The sequence below is a fragment of the Panthera leo genome, chromosome C2, assembly GCF_018350215.1.
Source record: "Panthera leo isolate Ple1 chromosome C2, P.leo_Ple1_pat1.1, whole genome shotgun sequence".
NCBI classification, from domain to species: domain Eukaryota; kingdom Metazoa; phylum Chordata; class Mammalia; order Carnivora; family Felidae; genus Panthera; species Panthera leo.
The window spans coordinates 34,669,348-34,690,434 of record NC_056687.1 but is presented as its reverse complement, the minus strand read 5'-3'; the positions used below and the strand labels follow the sequence as shown (position 1 = coordinate 34,690,434).

At 33.3% G+C, this 21,087-nt stretch overlaps 1 long non-coding RNA gene and 1 pseudogene across 7 annotated transcripts in view; both read right to left on the bottom strand.

Moving 5' to 3' along the window:
• LOC122198901 overlaps positions 1-21,087 on the bottom strand; it is a 277,047-nt gene that overhangs the window by 243,204 nt on the left and 12,756 nt on the right. The gene's annotated exons all lie outside the window — the stretch shown is intronic.
• On the bottom strand, positions 12,965-13,962 carry LOC122198900 (annotated as a pseudogene).

Below are 21,087 nucleotides of genomic sequence, written 5' to 3'. Positions count from 1 at the left end.
GGAAGGGAAGAAAGAAAGAAAGAAAGAAAGAAAGAAAGAAAGAAAGAAAGAAAGAAAGAAAAGTAAAAGGAAATGAAATAACAAATGTTGGCAAAGATGTGGAGAAAAAAGAACCCTTATGGTACTATTGGTGGGAATGTAAGTTGGTACAACCACTATGAAAAACAGTATGGAGTTTCCTCAAAAAATTTAAAAAAAGAAAATAGAAATAATTCTACTACTGGGTATTTACTCAAAGAAAACAGAAACACTAATTTGAAAAGATATATATGCATCCCTATGTTTATTATAGCATGATTTATAATAAGCAAGATATGAAAGCAAGCCAAGTATCCATTGATAGATAAATGGATAAGGAAGTTTTATATACATAATGGAATGTTATTCAGCCATAAAAAAGAATGAGATCTTGCCATCTGTGACAACATGGATGGATATGGATGGACTTGCCAAGAGAAATAAGTCAAACACAGAAAGACAAATACCATATGATTTCACTTATATGAGGAATCTAAAAAAACAAACAAACAAACAAATAAAAACACCCTTAAATACAAGAGTGAACTGATGGCTACCAGAGGGAAGGTTGGTGGGAGGTGAGGGGATGAAATAGATAAAGGGGATAAAGAGATATAAACTTTTAGTTATAAAATAAATAAGTTACAGAGATGAAAAGTACAGCATAGGGAATATAGTCAATAATATTGTAATAATGTTCTATGGTGACAAGTGATGACTACATTTACAATGGTGAGCATTGAATAACGTATAGAATTGTTAAAGCAATATGTTTTTTTTGTATTTGTTTCATTAATTTATATTTATGTTATACTTTATAATTCCCTTATATTTTTAAAATTTAAATCCAAGTTACTTAACATATGGTGTAATAATGATTTCAGGAATAGAATTTAGTGATTCATCACTTACATATAACACCCAGTGCTCATCCCAACAACTGTCCTCCTCATTGCCCATTTAGCCCATCCCCACACCCAACACCCCACCAGCAGCTCTCAGTTTGTTCCCTGCATTTAAGAGTCTCCTATGGTTTGTCTCCCTCTCTGTTTTTACCTTATTTTTGCTTCCCTCCCTCTATGTCCATCTGTTTTGTTTCTTAAATTCCACATATGAATGAAATCATATGGTATTTGTCTTTCCCCAACTGACTTATTTTGCTTAGCATAATATACTCTAGTTCCATCCACGTTGTTGCAAATGTTAAAGAAATATGTTTTTACACCTGAAACTAATAAAATATTGTATGTTAATTATACTTAACAACAACAACAAATAAGGCTTATAGTCAGTTCTTAATCTGATGTGGTTGGGAAGAGGAAGAAGAATCTGTTTCAACTTGCTCTCAATTCTTCTGAATTGAGGAGTTTTTTGCAACATTCAAGAACAAATACATTTTTTAAGTTTATTTATTTATTTTGAGAGAAAGAGAGAGAGCACATGTGTGTGCATGTGCAAGCAGGGGAGGGGCAGAAAGAGAGGGGTACAGAGAATCCCAAGCAGGCTTTGCACTATCAGCACAGAGCCGGATGTGGGGCTCGAACTCATTAACAGTGAGTTCATGACCTGAGCTGAAATAAAGAGTCAAACACCTAACTGAGACACTCGGGTGCCCCAAGAACAAATATTTTTAAAATCTTTGTATTTTTTCAGGAAAAACTTATACAAATAAATAAGAGTCCAATAGTCATTTCCAGTGATAGAAATACCTTATTGAAACTAACTTTTGATCAATAGTGACTTGTAAAATAATGCACTGCTTTGTAAAGAACATTTATGGGAAGGCAATTCTGAGGTTTCTTTGTGATTAGTTCTTGCTTTTTGTGCAAGGATTGGTTTTTTTGTTTTGTTTTTTTGTTTTTTGGGTTTTTTGTTTTTGTTTTTGTTTTTAGCATAAAGCCCTCTACCTTTCTCTGCTATTCTTGATTCTCTTGATTTTCTTTGATTAAAAAAAAAAAAAAAAAAAAGAATATTTTGACTAGTTTTGGTGCCACCAGTCTGATAGTCATCTTTCTTTAGGTACAATTCACCGACATACACTGCTTGACAAGGAAAAAAAAAATCTACAAGAATTTCCTGAGAAGACATTCATATGCAGCCTGTGTTAGATTTTCACTTCCATTTGGCATTTTCCAACTCAACTAATTATCACTCAGTGTAAACTTTAAAAAAGAAAGTCCTAAGTAACAACAATAACAAAAAAAAAGCAAGAAAGAAAGAAAAAGGGAAAGAAAGTTTTGTTACCTAACTTCAGAGATTTTCCTGTCATCTTTAAATAGAAGAAAATTATATTGGTTGGTGCTTTTACATATCTGCATATCATGTGTGTTTTCTCTCTCCTTCTCTCTCTCGCTCTCTCTCTCTCTGTTTCTCTCTACCTTCACCCCTCACACTCCCTCCTCTCTCTATGTATAAATCTAATGACTTGTTTCTGTAGAATACAGGGTCTTTACTGATCTATTCAAATTCAAGAATTTATTGCCCTTTCTGGATTGTTGCTATCTGTGGAGGTTTGTCATGTTTTAACTCTCCATCAAATATATCCATTACATAAGTTTCCTGTTCTCTTTCACGGGTTATATGTGGCAATTATGCCAAACATAAAAATGTTTATGACATGAATTGAAAATATGGCAATGAACATGTGCCACCAGGATATATTTATAAGAAAATACTGTATTTCAATCAATCATTCTAAGATGTCATTGATTATAAGACACATCATTATATGCACCACTAAGAAATAAAACATATTTCCATTTAAATTTGACACATCATCAATTGTAAAATACATCCTCATTTCATAGATGAGAAATATAGAGAAGGAACATACCATAGAATTGATGAAATGTGGTAAGATTCTGTATGTTGATATGCTTTTTTCCCTTGTAGTACTTTTACTGTCTACTACTGAGCACCATTGTATTTTACTTACCTGCCTTCTTTCATTTTTCTTTTTTCAAATCGTATTTATGTACAGGCCATTTTGTTGATTTGGCCTTCATTTTAAGATGGAGTTTAAAGCCTGTGTTTGGGTTCCTTCCAATCTATGTCATGGAGTTTGGTGCCATTTATTCCTGGAGAGTTAATTTCATTTATTCTGCCTTCAGTTGGCCAATGACAGAGCTATCAGGGAAACCTGGCCCAAGGGCGCAATAACTAGGTACTACCCTGTTATTACATATTAAAAGGATTACTTCAAAATACATATCCATTTTAAAGGCATTTGGGCTGGTTATACAAACTTGTGAGGAACTTAGTCTTCATTGTCATCCTTCTTTCTGATGGCCAATTTTCTTACTTAGCATTCCAAAACATAAAGGTCAGAAAGGCCCTATTTTTCTGGGTTAAGTTTACAGTCCCTAGTAACAGCTATGTGTTCTTTCTCTCATATCCTCAAGGGTAGCATTTAACAATTAGCAAATCTAATAAACCTTCCAATTGGCTGAAGACAGGGAAGTGGGTTTCTGCCCCCAGGGAAAAAAAAAATGATATGCATTTCACACTGACTTTTTGGAAAGCAATTAATACTTCATCCCATAATTAGGGATTCCAAGTGAATGTGGGTGAAAGCAGGTCAGTTTTAGGACAAATACTAAGGAAGAGAATTATGATAGATTACCAGGTAAGATATTTTGGGGCAAATGGATTTTTTATCTATTCACATTGTATAGTTACAACTTCAAGCCATCAATGCAAGGACCACCTTGGTTTAGGAAAAGCATTTGCTTTATCTCAAGGAAAAGCTTATAATATAGTTTACAAATATAATATAGTTTATAGTCACACAATGGATTCTGGAAAAAAGTCACTCATTCATTTCATATTTTTTTTAACATCTGTTATCAGCCTGGCCTGGGCTAGGTTTAGAGACACAGCAATAAAATAGCTTTGGCCTTTGCCTTTAGGGAATTTATAATATTGAAGAAAATACAGATATTAAATAATTGTATGTGTAATAGATATTACAAAAGAGATGGGAAGGATGTCATGAAACCCAGCCTTGTGTTTGATAAGAGCCAAGGTGATGACAACTTACTTAAGGCTTCAAAGATGAGTGCATATTAATGTGGTGAAAGTGGGGAATGGGATGGGCTACCCAGGCTCAGGGAAGTCAGTCCACTTGAGGGCCCATAGGCCAAAGAGCTAATAGTACCTTACTAATGCCAAAAGAAACCAAATGTGAATGAAATATAAAGAAGGAAGCATGTAAGGGATGAGGTTGAAGATAACAGGTGGGAACCATCTGCACTGTGGGAAGCCCTGTTGGACTTCATTCTAAAAATATTAGAAAGCTGTTAAGGGTCTTAAGTAAGAATTATTTCATTTTATGATTTAAATTTTTTTAACATTGTAGCTGAGATTAAAGAATAGTTTAGAGAAGAAATCAATTGGATGTAGATCACTTAAAAAAACATTGTAGTAAGTTCAGGTGGGACTGTGATGGTGGGAATCAGAACAGGGTGGCTGGCAGTAAAGCTGAGAAAAGTGGTTAGCCTAAGAGCAATCTGAAGGTAGACTCTTTTATAGGGGCAGTAAAGAAAAGGAAACCAAGGATGACTGCATGAGTCCCAATTTTCTCTCTTGAGTAACTGGGTATGTGGTGATAACATTTCTTTAAAAAAAAAAAAAAAAAAAAAAAGGAAAACCAGAGAGAAAAAAAGGAAAAAAAACCAAAACAAAACAAAACAAAAAAAACAGTAGTGAGGAAGAAATTCCAGAGGAACTCTGACATTTAAGGATCAGGTAAGAAAGATATGACAAAGGAGATCAAAAAGGTACAGCTAAATCAATAGAAAATATAGAAAAAATATTAAATAAATGAAGGAAAGAATTTCCAGGGTGAAACAATGTCAAATGCTGCTGAAAAATCAAGTTAAATAAAAACTGCAGTTGTTCTACTGGATTTATTGACGTAGAACTCACTGGCAACCGTGGTTAGATTAGTTTTGGCAGTGTAGTACAGGTAGAAACCACTAGGAATGACTGAGAAGGGAAGTAATGAAGTTATTATAAACTCATTTAAAAAGTTTGACATTGAAAGGGAAGATGTGAAACATGCATTTGGAAAGGAGCCAGATACGAGAGTATATGTTAGTCAAGGTTTTTTTGAAAGCAAGTAAAAAAACTCATCTTAAACTAGTCTAAATAAAAAGGGAGGAAATTCCTTACAAGGATAAAAAGAAATCTCAATGAATGCAAGGGCAAGCAGGGAACACAATTTGCCAGAATTCAATTCACTAACTTATTAGTTTCCAAATTTGTTTGACTATTTAGTTTTAGTTGACCAGATTTTATTGTGATTATATAAGTCTTTGTGAAAATATTTATTTTTGTCTCTGCCCTCTTTATTGCTAGAGTGGAAGACTGCGGTGTAGACAAAAAAGATTGAGGTCATAAGATAGTATAATCACAAGAATGAATATATTTTTTCACAGATATATTCTTCTAATGAATATATTTTTATAAATATAATAATGGAAAATATATCACTTATGAATAAATCTTGACAGTGATATAATTTAAGAATACTTATGTTCCATATGTTCTTCTTAGTACATCTTTCTTATAGCTTCATTGCATGCATGATCTCATCTTAGAGGTCAGTAATTAGCAATCAGTGGCATACATGCTGAAGAAAGAAAGAGTGCAGGGTTGGGAGTATCAGGGATAGCCAACAGAAGATATATTTTACAAAAGGGGACTATTAAGAAATACTTTCTCTTGATTCAGGAGTTAAGGGCAGAAAGTAAGGAAAGCAGGTGGAATTCTAATCCCAATTAAAAAACCATTTCTGACCTAGGACGAGGTATCTGTTACTATAGTAGCATAAATATTTAAATTTTCTCCATAATTGGTGTGGCCTAGAAAAAGGAGAACTATATCTATTTATCTTTTGCCTTACATAACTAAACTTCTCAAATGAATATATGATTTTTATAGCTAGTTTTACTGTACACTATGTGACAAAGTTTTTATTTTATCTTTATAATTTATGATGTGATTATTATTATATTATCCCCATTTGATTGGGACAGAAGGCTTAAGAAATTTGGCCAAAGTTGCAATTTTTTTTTTGTTTTTTTTTTTTTTAGGATGAAATCAGTGTTTAAACCTGGACAATCTGTTTCCAGATCTAGTTTGTCCCCATGGGTATCCATTCCCTATCCCACCAGTCTACCAGTACTACACTCTTACTGGTCATAACTAATCATCTAACCATCGATTCTTAATGTCCCCTTCTTGACTTCTCTATAATTTTCAATGAGGTGTGTTTTGAAACTTTTTCTTCCCTTGATATCTGTAAATATTATTATTTTTCTTTTACCTTAAGACTTCTGTCTCCTTTGTCTTCTTTTTTGGATTTTCTGCATCTGCCCTCTAAGGGTGCATTTGTCTCAAGTCTTCAAACATGATTCCAAATGTATATATAGTACTTTAGTTTCCATTAGGAATAAGTCCCTTAAAACACATTCTCTGAACAAAGATCTTGATACCCTAGTAGAACTACATGCTGTAACCTCTACTCCAGGCACAGCAAGCTTTACACCCTGTGCTTTGAACAGCTTTGCTAGACTGATCATACTATGTACACAATCTAACTAAATCATTTCCCCAGTCCTGTGTAATCCTGCATTACTTTTCTCCACCATTTTCAGTGTTACTTCCTGGTTCCAGCATGCCTCATGCTTTAACATGATGTTGCTGCCTAGTTTCCCTATATGATCTTACTACTGCAGCCTAGTTGGTCTACTTGGTAATTCCATAACACTCTTTGTACTGTCCAGGAGACAGTAGAGCCAAGAGTGTGTTCAGGAGTCAAACTACCTTACCATTGTTTTGTAAGTTCTATATATTCTAGTTATAGTCTTTTTTAAGATAAATGTTTTGCAAATACTTTCTTCCAGCCTGGGTCTTGTCATTTCATTCTTTAAAGAGTGTCTTTGAAAGAATAAAAAAAAATAATAATTTTATTGTTAAATTTATCAATATATTTATTTATGGGCCAAGCTTTTGTGTTTGAATAAAAGAAATCTTTGTCTAGGGGGTGCCTGGGTGGCTCAGTTGTTAAGCATCCAAATCTTGATATAGGGTCAGGTTGTGATTTTACTGTCATGAGATCTAGCCCTGTGTCAGGCTCCACACTGAGAAGACCCGGGTTGGGATTCTCCCTCTCCCTCTCTCTGCCCCTCCCCAGCTTCCATGCGTATGCTTTCTCTCTCTTTCTCTAAATAAATAAATAACCTCAAAAACATAGAAATCTGTGCCTAACCCAAGGTCAGAATGGTTTCTCCTATGTTTTCTTCTATAATTTTTACAGTTTTAGGTTTACAATTTAGTTTTATGATTCTCTTTTATGACTTTTGTATTTAATTAGCAGTATGGATTATATGGAATAAATGTAAAAATCCAATTGTTCATGTATCAAAGATTATCCTTTCTGCATCAAATTTCCTTTAAACCTTTGTCAAAAATCAAGTAATTGCTTGGTGTGGTCTATTACTGGACTTTCAATTCTGTCCCAACAGCTCATTTATCTGTCTTTTCCCCAAGACCACATTGTCTTTATACTATGGTTTTATAATAAGTATTGTAAATCAGGTAATATTTATTTTTCTTTTAAACACTTGTTTTGGTTATTCCAAGTCCTTTGAATTTCCATGTGAATTTTTTAGAATTGACTTAGCAATTTCTAAAAAAAAAAAGGTATACTAGGATTTTAATTGGGATTGCATTGATTCTATAGATTAGTAAAGGGAGAACTGTCATCTTAACAACATTGATTATTCCTATCATTGAACCTAATATGTCTCTACATTTATTTAAGTGTTCTTTAATTTGCTGAAGCAATATTTTATAGCTTTCAGTGTACAGAACTTGAACATTTTTTACCAGATTTATTCCAAAGTACTTCATATTTTTTAATGTTCTTTCAGTTGCAATCTTTTAAATATTTCAGTTACCTCTTGTGGTGCCTGGGTAGCTCAGTTGGTTCAGTGTCTGTTGATTTTGGCTCAGGTCATGATCCAAGGGTCATGGAATCAAGCCCCAAGTCAGACTCCACCCTGAGAGTAGAGCCTGCTTAACACTCCCTTTCTCTCTCTACCTCTGCCCTCCTTTCTGCCTTGTGTGCTCTCTCTCTCTCAAATAAATAAATAACAATAAAAATTAAAAATTAAAATTTCAACTACCTCTCATTAATTGCTAGTGTACAGAAACAATTGGTTTTTGTATTTTGATCTCATATTCTGTAATTAATTAAACTCACTTGTTAATTCTAGTAGATATTTTACAGGTTTCCATATAGACAATCACAGAATTTGTAATTAAGGGCATTTTCTCTTTCTATCCAACTTAGACAACTTATTTATTTTCCAAAATGCACTGTCCAGAACTTTCAAAACAATATTGAATTGAAGGGATGAGAATGGGCATCCTTGTGTTGTCCCTGGATTTAGTCTTTCACCATTAAGTATGTTAGCAGAAAAACTTTTGTAGATGACCTTTGTCAGGTTGAGAAAGGCCCCTTCTCTTCACAGTTTGCTGGGAATTCTTATCATAAATGGATGTTGGATTTTGTCACATTGTCTTCCTGTGCTTATAGAAATGATCACATGATTTTTCATTTTATTGTTTTCATGTGGTGAATTATATTAATTCATAAATGTTAAACCAACCTTGCATTCCTTAGATAAATCTTACTTGTTTGTTCATGATACACTATCCCTTTTATATATGGTTGAAATTTATTTACTAGTTTTCTAAAAATATTTTTTTCATTTAGGTTTATGAAGGATATTCATGTTTAGTTTTCTTTTTTGTGATGTCTTTGTCTGGTTTTGGTTTAATGGTCATGATGGCCTTATAGAATGAATTTGGAAGTATTTCCCATTCTTTAATTTTCTGGAAGAGTTTGTGTTGAATTGGTATAATTTCTTCTTTAAAGGTTTGATAGAATTAATCAGTGACACCATCTGGGCTTTCTTCATGGGAAGTTTACTTAGTAAAATTGAATGTCATATATATATGTGTATATATATATATATATATACGTATATATATGTGTGTGTATATATATATACACATATATGTATGTATATATATATATACACACACATATTTGTGTGTTTATGCATGCATATATACATATATATTTATAGATTATCTATTTCTTCTTCAATAAGCTTTAGTAGTTTTTGTCTTTAAAAAACTTTTTCTATTTTGTTTCAGTTGTTGAATTTATAGGCTAAAGTTTCTCATAATAATATTTTAATGTCTTTTTAATATCTGCAGAATCCATAGTGATGTCCCTGCTTCCATTCTTCATATTGGTATATTGGTAACATACTTCTATTCTCCCTTCCTTCCTTTAATTAATCTGGTTATAGGATTACCAATTGTATCAACCTTTTCAATGAATTAGGTTTGTTTATTTTTGGTTTTCTCTATTGATTTTGTTTTCTATTTCATTCATTTCTATTTTGGTCTTTTAATTTCTTCTACTCACTTTGGTTTAGTTAGCTTTCTTTTTCTAATTTTTAAAATAGAAGCTGAGGTCATTGATTTGAGACTTTTCCTCTCCAACAGGTGTTTAGAGCTATGCATGCATTTTCTCCTAAGTACTGCTTTACTCCTAAGTACTCCCAGAAACCCTGTGTTTTTATTGTAATTTATTATAAAATATTTTACAATTCTACTATTTCATCTTTAACCCATGTGTTATTTATTATCAAATATTCAGGGATTTTCCAGATATGTTTCTCTTGTTTTCTCATTTAATTCCATTGTGGTCAGAGAACAAACTCTTTATAATTTTAATCTTTTAAAGTTATTGAGACTTGTTCTTATTATCCATGATAGTCTATTTTGGAAAATTTTCCATGTGCACTGGAAGAGTGTGCATTTAACCAATGTCCATTGGGTCAGTGTGTTGATAATATTCTTCAAAAATTCCATATTGTTACTGATTTTGTTTATTTATTCTATCATATTTTGAGAGAAAGGTATTGAAATATCTACCTGTAATACTGTACTTGTCTATTTCTTCTTTCAGTTCTATCAGTTTTGCTTTATGTATTTCAAAAATCTGGTATTAGATGCACAAAGATTTAGAATTATTATGTCTTTTTGATAAGTAGACCCTTTCATCACTATGAAGTAATCTTCTTTATTCCTGTAATATTATTTGCCTTGAAATGTACTTTGTCTGATATTAATATGGCTGCTTCAGCTTCATTTTGAATAGTTTTAGCATAGCATCTCTTTTGTATATTTATATTTACAATGAATTTATTATAGGCAGCATTGATCTGGGTCTTCTAATCTGACAATCTCTTTTTAATTGGAATGTCTGGACCTATTATATTTAGTATGATTATTCATATATTTAGATTTAAGTCTATCATCTCCTTTTTTTTTTTTTTTTGTCCTTTCTGCTCTTTGTTCTACTTCCTGCCTTTTCTGTCTTCTTGTGGACTCAGTATGTTTTAGTGATTCCATTTCATTTCCTTTTTTGGATTATTAGTTATACTTCTTTATTTTCTTATTTTATTGATTGTACTGAGGTTTATACTGATGTATACTGAGTATACATCTTTAACTTAACATATTCGACTTTAAGTGATTTTATATCACTATATGTACATGTAAGTTGACAATAGTTTACTTCCATTTCTACTTCCTGGTCTTTTAGTATTTTTTCATTTATTTTACTTATACATGTTATAAAACACAATGAATTTGTTTAAGTCGTGAATTATCTTTTGAAGAAATTTAAATTATAGGAAAATTTTTTTTTTTACCCACATAGTTACCTTTTTTGGTAATCTTAATTCCTTTAGATGTATACTTTCAGCTGGTATCATTTTTCATCTGCATGAGAAAGTTCTTTTCAGTTTATTGTAGTGTAAGTCTCCTCAAAATTATTTTCCAGTTTTTATATATTTGAACTACCCTTGTTTTTTCATTTATTTTTGAAAAATATATTCACTGAGTATTAAACTCTAGGTTTTCTGTCTTCTCTTTTACATTTTTAAAGATATTCCTCCACTGTTTGCATTTTTCCAGTGAGAATTCTGCTTTCTTCCTAACTTTTATTTGTATACATATCTCTTTTCCTTTGGCTGCTCTTAAGAGTTTTCCTTTTATAACTGGTTTTAAGCAATTGTATTATGAAGTGTGTTGATGTGATTTTCTTTACTTTTTGTGCTTAAAGCTCATTTAGCTTCTTGGAATACGGGTGTTTAATTTTCATGACATTTGAAAAACATTGGCCAGTGTTTCTTTAGATTGTTTTGTTTGCCCCTTCTTTTTTCACTACTTCAGGGATCCAGTTACATATTTAAAAGGTTGCTTGAAGTTCTTCCAGAGCTCACTTGAGCTTTGCACTTGTTCTAAAATTATATTTTCTGTTTTAAATTTCGGACAGTGTCTATTGCTTTTTCTTCAGTACCCTTAATTTTCATTTAGACATTGTAGTTTTCATCTCTACAAGTCTGATGTGGGTCTTTTTCCTATCTTCAATATTTCTACTTAACTTTTTAGACACATGTATTCAAGGCATAATTACTGTGTTTATTCTTTGGGTCTGCTAATTCTAGCACTTATGTCAGTTTTAAATCAGGTTTGATTGATTGATTATTCTCAGTATGGATCATATCTTTCTGTTTCATTGCATGTCTTCAAATCTTTGGTTGGGTGACAGACCTTGTGGATTTTACTTTCTGAGTCTTCTTATGCCTATAAATATTCTTTATGTTTTTTTAAAGCAGTTTTATGTATTTGTTTATTTTAATTTGAGAGTGTGTGTGTGTATACAAGTAGGGGAGAGGGGCAGAGGGAGAGAGAGAATATTAAGCAGGCTCCACACTCAGCATGGAGCCTGATGTGGGGCTCAATCCCATGACCCTGGGATCATGACCTTAGATAAAATCAAGAGCCGGATGCTCAACTGACTGAGCTACCCAAGCATCCATTCTTATAAATATTTCTTAAGCTTCATTCTTTTTTTTTTTTTTTGCACATAACATTAATGACATTTATTTAGTTTAGATAAAGACTTCAAACACAGAACACTGTTAGGCATTAATCATTAGGAACAACGTAAAAGAGATGTGATGTAAAGCAAGTATTATATAAGGATGAAATAGATAAACACAGTTTTTATTTTTCTACAGAATTTACTGCAAGTTACCATGCTATGAAAACAAAACCCACCCACTCTTAATATGTCAAATTTGTTTAGTAATTTAAAGAAAAATATATGACTCCCATCACACAGATAATTCTAAATCTACTTTGAAAATCAAATCATCAAGAAGTATCTGTCTGGAGAGACTATGGACCTACTATCACATTATAACAAAGATAAGGCTGTTATCTTCACAGAATATATGGATAATTAGTAATCAACAATTAACATAGTGAATGTTCTAATATTTGGGTAAATATTGGAAAACTATTTTTTAAAAAAACAAATTTGTGTGGACATTGTTTACTTTGCCAATGAGATTAGTTTGGAAAAGGGGTCTTGTTTAGTCTAGAAAATCTTGAGTCCAATATAGTTCTGGGCTAAACATATACTGAAGATCCTTTACAAGGACAAGTAGGCTTGGAAATCATGCAGTCTTATTTTGAATTAGCTTGCTTTAGTCCAAGGTATGGAATTAATTATCAAGTACCAGGAATTTCTGTAATACCCAATGCCAAATGGCTATAACATTCTACTTCCCATTATGATGATTCCTTGATTAGAGGTTGGTGTGAGGCATAAAGCATATTGTGAACTATAAAATAAATTGTACTCCAATGCTCGGATCTCTAAAGATAAATCTTGTTTTTCAATATAAGAAACTCACTAAATCAAATGAATGCTAATTAGAGCAAAAGTAGTATAAGTAAAACTGGGGCAGGAAACTTCTAATTACACAAGAAATACATGACTTAATCATTCTAAGAGACGAATCATTTTCCCAGTAGCTCCACTGCTATGGATGATATTTTCATGAGCCTGGGCCACCTTCTCCAATGAATACTGACTGAGAGCCTATTACAGGTTTCAACCAACCAATTTCCATTCCAGCTTGAAGGGCTGCTGCATATTGCCTAAATTCCTCCTTAGTTGATGAGTAGAGAGCAACCCCAATTTACCAGATTCCTTTGTCATGGTGTCCCGTGGGTTTATTTCAATAGGACCTCTGCTGCCAACAGCTATTACTCGCCCTCCATGTGACAGAAGATTCAAATCATTATTAAGATTTACATTGGCTAACATTTCAATGATCACATCAATTCCTTTTTCACCGACAGATTTCTTAATTTTATTAATATAATTACGTTCTCTGTGGTTAAACACTTCATGGGCTCCATTTTGCAAAACGATGTTTTGTCCTTCCTCAGTACCAGCTGTGCCCAGAACCTTTAAACCACAAACTCTAGCAATCTGGCATACTGCCAGTCCAACTCCTCCACTAGCCCCATGAACCAGAACACTTTCTCCAGCTTTCACATGGGCACTGTGGAGCAGAGCTCAATAAGCAGTAAAATATGGGATACCGATGGCAGCTCCTTGTTTAAAGTCCAGTTTTTCTGGCAGTGGGTAAACAGTGAGATCTCCTGCAAGAGCATACTCGGCATAGCCCCCAGAGATGGTGCTGGTAGTGAAAACTCCATCACCTTTCTTGAAAGTAGATGTATGATCTCATAGAGCTTCTATTACCCCAGCCACACCTGAACCAGGAGTATAGGTTGTAAGAGTGGTTTTATCCTGTGAGTACCAGAACAAATATATGTTTCCACTGGGTTTACACCACGTGCATGGACCTTGATTAGAACCTGATAGTCTTTTGGAGTTGATACTGCCACATCCGACTGGAATTTCAGCCCTTCCGGTCCACCAAATTCAAAAACTCTAATTGCTCTCATCAATTTCAGTCCAGTTGCCATGGTGACCTGGTTCCAGAGAGGGGAAGCAAATTCTGCAAGGGCTCACTCAGATTCTACCTTAAGCTTCATTCTTGTATGCAGTAAGGTTACTTGGAAATAGATCCTTTATGGTCTTGCTTTTATGACTTGTTAGGTGGCTCCAAAAAAGTGCCCAGTATAGGGCTAACTATCCCCCACTACTAAGACAAGACTCTTCTGAGTACCCTACCCAATGCTACATGAATTATGAGTTTTTCTGGTATGGCTGTATGGAACAGGTACTTTTCCTGGCCTGTGTCAATGTTGTGCACTATTTGCTTTAATCCTTTTGGATGCTTTTTACTACCTCTGGCAGTCTCCTCAAATACAATCACTGATCACTTCTCTGTGGAATATTCAGCAGGATCATTCTGCATGAGTCTGGGTTATTTTTCTGTGCAGGTCCCTCCTTTATGGTGTTGCCCTGTAAACTCTAGGCTGCTTTTTCTCTCTGGACTTCCACTTCCTCAGGCTAGGTTCTTCCTGTGTTCTTCTTCTCTGAACCATAACTTGGAAATCTCTCATGGCAGAAAGCCCCTACATTTGTAGGGGTCACCTCAGATGTTTTCTATTTCTCAGGGATTACTCTCTTCGGTTGCTTGATGCCCAGCACCTTGATTTTGATGTTGTTGTTGTTGTTTTACACAGGAGGGTAAATCTAGTACTTATTACTACATCTCATTTGAAGCTGAAGTCCCAGCTGAACTTAATAATAGAGATGGGCCATGGGAATATTAAGAAATCTATATATAGTTCTGCAGAAATTCCAGTTTATGGTAAAATATTGAATCAAAGTTTCTTTATACACATACATATGTATATCTTTTTAATTTAAACTACTTTACTCTAGGGGAGTATCAATTTTAATGAGCACCAAATTCAATTCTAAATACTGTTCACTTAAAAAGTAAGAAAAAAAAAGTTAAAAAGAAAGAAAGAAAAAAAGACCTGGATACTGCAAAAGTATCTGTTATTTAATAGGCAGTGGTAACTTCATAGAAATGTGTACCTCAAATTTGGCCTCTACAATCTTTTTATTTTTTCTTAGTGTTTATTTATTTTTGAAAGAGGGAAAGAATGTGAGTGGAGGAGGGGCAGAGAGAGAGGGAGCCAAAGAATCCAAACCAGGCTCCAGGCTCTGAGCTGTCAGCACAGAGCCTGACACAGGGCTCAAACTCACAGACTGCAAGATTATGACCTGAGCTGAAGTCAGATGCTTAACCTACTGAGCCACCCAGGCCCCCCTTCAATCCTTTTATATTAGAACTATTCTTAGATCTTAAAGAATTTTCTAACCTCATCCCACTAAGGAAGAGTTTCAACTTTTATCTGTCAAACAGGTTTTAGATCAAAGGTATAAGTAGTAGAATATTGAGTCAGGTGAAATGATAAACTCTCTCATGAAATAATTTAATATGATTGGCCTAGAAATTGTTACTTTTCCACATGAAAGTTAATTTAGGAGGTGTTCATGAAGGGAAGTAATGCAAAGATATCTACAAGATTAATTATCTCTGAAAAAGTTCTCAAAAGATGTTTTGATATAGGTAAATTCACATGTAGATTATTAATTTTATGTAAAGACAGATGTTTGTTTAAAAAAATCCCTAGTATTAAATCTAATACCAAGTAACTAACTTTTGTTTCACTGTAATATCTTGGAACACTGTGAGTCTTTTCAAGTTTAAAAGGGATTACTACAACTGCTAATAAAAAAGAAAATCTTGGGGTGCCTGGGTGGCTCAGTCGGTTAAGCGTCCGACTTCGGCTCAGGTCATGATCTCTCAGCCTGTGAGTTCGATCCCCTCGTCGGGCTCTGTGCTGACAGCTCAGAGCCTGGAGCCTGTTTCAGATTCTATGTCTCCCTCTCTCTAACCCTCCCCCGTTCATGCTCTGTCTCTCTCTGTCTCAAAAATAAATAAACGTTAAAAAAAATTAAAAAAAAAAAAGAAAATCTTGAAAATAGGATACATTTAACATTAGAAGAAAATAGATGGAAGCAAATAGTGGAAGAATTAAATTAGAAAGCAACTTCAAGGTATTCAATGCTTAAGTGACTCAATGTTACGAAAATTTTGTGTTAGAAAGAGGGGTTCTATTAAAATTGCCCTAAGAATCATACAGTGTAAGGAAAATGACTTCAAAATGAGAAAAATAAATTCTGAAAATCTAGGTCATTTATCTGAGATTTCTTATATTTCCTGAAGTTTTGTGCTTTAAACTTTTTGATACGTCACCTAGAGACAGTCACTTTTTTTCACTGAAGATCAAGTTATCAGCAAAGTACAAAATGGTAATTAAAAATTTCTAGTTCAGTACCAGGCACACATTGTTCTTTTAATGAATCAGATTATCTCAACTTTGTAAGGATTAATTAGGCACTTGTAGCAGTTCCTTTAAATTTCTCAGAACACTATGCCACTAGATAACTAAGCAGCAGTCTTGTAAACTCAGAGTTAATAGAGGCTCCAAAAATCCATTACACTTAATTCACTAGAGTCAGAATTTTTACTATGATGTTATTAAAACATTATTATATATTTTTATGTAATGTTAACTAAGGTTGTGTAAGCACTAAATATCATTGAATGAAAGGGGGAAAATTAATATTGCAGTATTTTTCTTTTAGAAAAAATAAAATTACAGAAAAATAAATAGGACAATAGTTTTTGAAACCTGTATGTATTTTCTCTCCAAAATTAACAAATGTTAAGATTTTAGAAATGTAGATATTATAGATTAAAGGGGAATTATTTTGGAATAATTTCTGATTTATGGAAAAATTGTAAAGACAGTATAAAGAGTTATCATATACCTTCATGAAAGTTTCTCAGTGCTAACATCTTATACAAACACATGTATTAAAATCAAGAAATTAACACTGGTACAATGCTATTAACTAACTTGTAGATTTTGTTAATATTTCACATTCTTAAATTCCATGATCCATTCCAGGGGATATCAGTTTAACTGTATGTATGTACATATATATGTGTGTATGAACTTCTAATTAATGTCAAACACAAATTTTTATATGTCAGAATTATATATTTTTTTCATTAATCTTTATTTTTAAGTTGAATTAAATTGACATACAATATCACATTAGTTTGAGGTGTAAAAGAGAGTGATGATATTTTTATACATTATGAAATGATTATCATTATAGGTCTAGTTACTATCTGTTGCCACACCACATAAAGTTATTGCAAATTATTGACTATATTCTCTCTGCTGTACATTATATCCCTGTGACTTATTTATTTTATAACTAAGTTATTTTATAATTAGAAGTTTGTCCTTCTTAATCCCTTCACCTATTTTGTTCATGCCTCCACCGATCTCCCCTTTGGCAATCACTAGTTTATTTTCTGTATCTATGAATCTGTTTCTGTTTTGTTTTGCTGGTATATTTGTTTTGTTTTCTAGATTACACATATAAGCAAAATTATATGTTATTTGTCTTTCTCTAGGTTATTTCACTTAGCACAATAGCCTCTAAATCCAACCACATTTTCATAAATGGCAAGATTTCATTCATTTTTATGGCTGAGTAATATTCAATTGTATATATATATATATATATATATATATATATACACCACACATATATATACCACAATGTCTTTAGCCATTCATCTATCGATGGGCACACATTACTTCCATATCTTGGCTATTGTCAACAATGCTGCAGTGAACATAGGTGTATACATATCTTTTCAAACTAGTGTTTTCTTTTTCTTTTCTTTTTTTCAGATAAATACCCAGAAATGGAATTGCTGGATTGCTATACATTTTTGAGGAATCTCCATACTGTTTTCCATATTGGCTGTACCAATTTACATTCTCACAATAGTTCACAAGGGTTGCCTTTTATCCACATCCTCACCAATACCTATTATTTCTTATCTTTTTGATAACGGCCATTGTGACATGTGTGAGGTAGTATCTCATTTTGGTTTTGATTTGGGTTTCTCTGATGACTATCGATATGGAACATCTTTTCACATTCCTGTTGACCATCTGTGTGTCTTTTTTGGAAAAATGTCTATTCAGGTCCTCTATTTGTTAATCAGGCTCATTATTGTTGTTGTTGCTGCTGCTGCTGTTTCTGTTATTGAGTTGTATGAATTCTTTTTATATTTTCAGTAACAACTCCTTATTAGATACATCATTTGCAAGTATCTTCTCCCATTCATTAGGTTGTCTTTTTTGTTTTGTTGATGGTTTCTGTCAATGTGTAAAGCTTTTCAGTTTGATGTAGTCCCATTTATTTGTGTTTTCTTTTTTTTTTCCTCTTGCCTGAGGAGGCATATCCAAAACAATGTTGACAGGACAAATGCCAAAGAATCTATTGCCTATGTTTCATCCTAGGATTTTTATAGTTTCAGGTCTTACATTAAGGTCTTTCACTAATCTATTATGAGTTTATTTTTGTACATGGTGTAAGAAAGTGGTCTAGTTTCAATCTTTGGCATGTAGCTGTCTAATTTTCCCAATATACTTTATTGAAGAGACTGTATTTTACCCTTTGTATGTTCTTGTCTCCTTTTTCATAGATTGGTTGATCATATAGCATGGGTTTATTTCTGGGCTCTTTATTCTGTTCCATTGATCTACATATCTGTTTTTGAGCAAGTACAATACTGTTTTTATTAATATAGCTTTGTAGTATAGTTTGAATCAAGAGAGCTGGGATACCACTTAACTTTCAGTCATCATGTATCCTTAGCCTTCTTCAGCTGGTGACAGTATCACAGTCTTTCCTTCCTCTTCACATCCTTCATATTTTTTTAATGTTTATTTATTTTTGAGAGAGACAGACAGAGAGCAAGAAGGGGAGGGGCAGAGACAGAGAGGGAGACACAGAATCTGAAGCAGGCTCCAAGTTCCTAGCTGTCGGCACAGACACCAACATGAGGCTTGAACTCACAAACTGTGAGATCATGACCTGAGTTGAAGTCTGGCATTTAACCAACTGAGCCACCCAGGTGCCCTACATCCTTCATAATTTTTAAGAATATTGATCAGGTGCTTTGTAGACCATCGTTGATTCAGTTTTATCTGATATTTACTTATTAGAAATTCTAAAAAATTTTTGGAAGAATATCAGAAGTGAAATGTGCTTTTTATCAAACCCTATCAAGGGTTGTATCACAACATGTCTTATCACCAGTGGTGTCAATTTTTTTCACTTAAGGTGGAATCTGACAGGTTTCTCCACTGTAAAGTTCCTGTTTTTCTCTTTTCATAGCCTATTATTTTGAAGCAAGTAATAAAGTCTAGCACACATTCCAGTGGAAGAAAATTAAGCTCCACCTCTTGGAGAGAGAATAAATTATTTAGAATTTTTCTGTAGGAAGCACTTTCCTTTCTCCCTCATTATTTTGTCAATAAATTATATATATTAGGATGTACGTGTGAATATTTACTTTGGTCTTTGAGTTATAAATACTATTACAGGCATAGCTCAGAGATATTGCAGGTTTAGTTCCTGCAATAAAGCAATATCACAATAAAGTGAGTCCACTGAATTTTTTGGTTTCCCAATGCATATGAAAGTTATGTTTACACTATGCTGTAGTCTATTAGGTGTGCAATAGAATTATAGCTAAAAAAAAGTCTGTGACAATTCAAAAATACTTTATTGCTAAAAAGTGTTAACCATCATGTGAATTTTCAGTAAGTTGTAGTCTTTTTACTGTTGGTGGGTCTTGCTTTGATATTGATGGTTACTGACTGATCAGGGTGGTGGTTACTTAAGGTTGGGGTGGCTGTGGCAGTTTCCTAATATAAGACAAATTTTGCAGCATTGACTCTTTTTTTCATGAACAATTTCTCTGTGGCATTGATGTTGTTTGATAGCATTTTCCCCACAATAGAATTTATTGTAAAATTGGAGTCAACCCTCAAACCCTGTTATTGCTATATCAACTAAGATTATTTAATATTCTAAATCCTTTGTTGTCATTTCAATAATCTTCAAATTATCTCACCAGGAGTAGATTACATTTGAAGAAACCACTTTCTTTGTTCATTTATGAGAAGCAATTCCTCTTCTGTTCAAGTTTTATCATAAGATTGCAGCAACTCAATCACATTTTCAGGCTCCACTTCTAATTCTAATTCTCTTGTCATTTCCACTACATCTGTGATTACCTCTTTTCACTGAAGACTTGAACCCTCAAAGTCATCCATGAAGATTGGCATCAATTTCTTTTAATGCTGACATTTTGACCTTTTCCATTGAGTCACGAATGCTCTTAATGGCATTTAGAATGGTGAATCCTTTCCCTAAAGTTTCCAATTGATTTTTCCCAGATCCATCAGAAGAATCATTATCTATGTCAGTGATAGCCTTATAAAAATGCACCTCTTAAATAGTAAGATTTGAAAGTCAAAATTACTCCTTAATCCATGGGTTGGAAGCATGAATAGATCTTATATTGGCAGGCATGAAATCAACATTAATCTCCTTGTACATCTCCATCAGAGCTCTTAGATGACCAGATGCATTGTTGATAAGGAGTAATATTTTGAGAGGAATAGTTTTCTTTTCTTTTTTTTTTTTTTTCTGAGCAATAGGTCTCAATAGTAGGCTTAAAATATTTAGTAAATCATGTCATAAAGAGATGTGCTGTCATCCAAGCTTTGTTTTTCCTTTTATACATCATAATCACAATAGACTTAGCATAATTCTTAAGAACCCTATGATTTTCACAATGATAAATGAGCATTGGCTTCAACTTCAAGTCACCAGCTGCATTTAGCTCCCTAACAAGGAAGTCAGCCTCTCCTTTGAAGATATGAAGCCAGGCATTGACTTCTCTCTAGCTATGAAAGACCTAGATGGCATCTTTTTCCACCAGAAGCATCTTTTTCAATACATTGAAAATCTATTGTTTACTGTAGCCACCTTCATTAATTATTGTACCTGGATCTTCTGGATGATTTGCTGCAGTTTCTATGTTAGCACTTGCTGCTTCACCTTGTACTTTGATGTTAAGGAAACAGGTCCTTTTCTTAAACTTCAGGAACCTGCCTCTGGTAGCTTCAAACTTTCCTTCTGCAGCTTTCCTCTGCAGCTCTTATAATGTTAAAGAAAGT